Source organism: Orycteropus afer, unplaced genomic scaffold (genome assembly GCF_000298275.1).
Source record: "Orycteropus afer afer isolate SDZICR_OR568_19922 unplaced genomic scaffold, OryAfe1.0 scaffold00060, whole genome shotgun sequence".
Taxonomy (NCBI): domain Eukaryota; kingdom Metazoa; phylum Chordata; class Mammalia; order Tubulidentata; family Orycteropodidae; genus Orycteropus; species Orycteropus afer.
Genome location: NW_006921647.1, coordinates 4,537,186 through 4,539,259, shown reverse-complemented (window position 1 = coordinate 4,539,259; position 2,074 = coordinate 4,537,186). Strand labels below are relative to the sequence as shown.

General features: G+C 40.6%; 1 pseudogene; it reads right to left on the bottom strand.

The window, feature by feature from the left end:
* Nucleotides 1-2,074, bottom strand: part of LOC103195868 — a 38,432-nt pseudogene that overhangs the window by 13,915 nt on the left and 22,443 nt on the right.

Below are 2,074 nucleotides of genomic sequence, written 5' to 3'. Positions count from 1 at the left end.
CAACAACATGAAGAACTGTACTCCAACAAATTTGAAAATCTGAAAGAAATGGACAGATTTCTAGAAACACACCACTTACCTAAACTAACACAGACTGATGTGGAAAAATTGAACAGATCCATAATAGAAGAAAAAAATTGAACAGGTCATCAAAAAAATTACCAACAAAAAAAAAAAAGTCCTGGCCCAGATGGTTTGACTGGAGAATTCTACCAAACATTCAGAGAACTGACACCAATCCTATTCAAACTATTCCAAAATATAGAAAAGGACGGAATCTTCCCTAATTCATTTTGAAGCAAGCATGACCTTGATACCAAAACCAAGCAAAGACATCTCACTCAAAAGGAAAACTACCAATATCAAATATCCTTCATGAATATAGATGCAAAAATCCTCAACAAAATCCTAGCCTATAGATTCCAACAGCATATCAAGAAAATAATTCATTATGCCAAATGGGGTTCATATCAGGTATGCAGGGATGGTTCAGCATTAGAAAAACAATGTCATCCATCACATAAATAAAACAAAGGAGAAGAACCACATGATCATATCAATCGATGCAGAAAAGGCATTTGATAAAATCCAACACTCATTCCTGATCATAACTGCGTAACATTCCATTGGGGGAATGTATGGTAGTTATCTATTCATCTTGTTAATGGGCACTTTGGTTGTTTCCATCTCTTTGCTATAGTGAATTGTGCTGTGATGCAAGCTATGGTATTTTTAATAGCTTCATATGCTTGTGAAAGTGGGACAATGAATAAGGGAAATTTAAGAAGAATTGATGCCTTTGAATTGTGGTGTTGGAGAAGAATGCTGAAAATACCACAGACTGCCAGGAGAACAAACAAATCTATCCTGGAAGAAGTGCAGCTGGAATGCTCCTTAGAAGCAAGAATGGCCAGACTTCATCTCACCTTCTTTGGTCTTGTGGTCAGAAGGGAAAAGTCCCTGGAGAAGGATATCATGCTTAGTAAAGTGGAAGATCAGAGAGAAAGGGCAAGACCTTCAACACAATGGATTGACACAGTAGCAGCAACGATGGGCTCAAGGATAGCAAGGATTTGAGGATGGTGCAGGACAGAGCAGTGTTTCATTCTCTTATACATAGAGTTGCTATGAGTAGGAATTAATTCAAAAGCAGCTAGCAACAACAACAACAACAGGCATAGAAAACTATGCCCACAAGTTTACACATTGAACTGAGTGGTATCCTGGGTGGAGAGTGGGGGGATGGGGAGGCAAAATGATGTTTACATTACACAGGATTGTACTGCTTGCATGTTTCAGTGAGCATCTATTTTTTTTTCTTTTTTCTGATTTTATTTCTCTGAGGTCTTAATTTTTATTCTTTTTTTAGGATGTTATTATGATAAAATACATATAACAAAACATTTGCCATTTCAGGCACCTTTATGTGTACAATTCAGTGACATTAATAATATTCATCATGTTGTGCAACAATCACCGCTATCAATTTATAATTTTTTTTTCATCACCCCAAACAGAAACTCAGTAACCCTTAAGCAAAATCTTCCCATTTCCCACTTTCCCACTTTTTCCTGATAACCACTAATAAATTTTAGTCTCTATGCATTTGCCTGCAGTCAGCCCCAGGGTTACAGGTGAGGAGAGACAACTCAGGGGTGCCTGAAGTAGCAAGCGGGAAGAGCAGGAGAAAAGGGATTAAAAGCCAGGAAGCCAGAGAGAAGAGCAGTCAGCCGAAAGGATTAGGTGAGGAGAGGCAACTCAGGCCCGCCCAGAGTAGCAGGCCGGAAGAGCAGAAGAAAGGGGATAAAAAGCCAGGAACCCGGACAGAAGAGCAGTCAGCACCAGGGTTACAGGTGAGGAGACACAACACAGTGACGCCCAAAGTAGCCAGTGGGAAGAGCAGAAGAAAGAGAATTAAAAGCCAGGAAGCCAGAGAGAAGAGCAATCAGCCAAAGGGATTGGTTGAGGAGAGGAAACACAGGACCGCCCAAAGCAGCAGGACCGGAGAGCAGGAGAAAGGGGATAAAAGCCCGGATCCTGGACAGAGGAGCAGTCAGCCCCAGGGACAACTCAG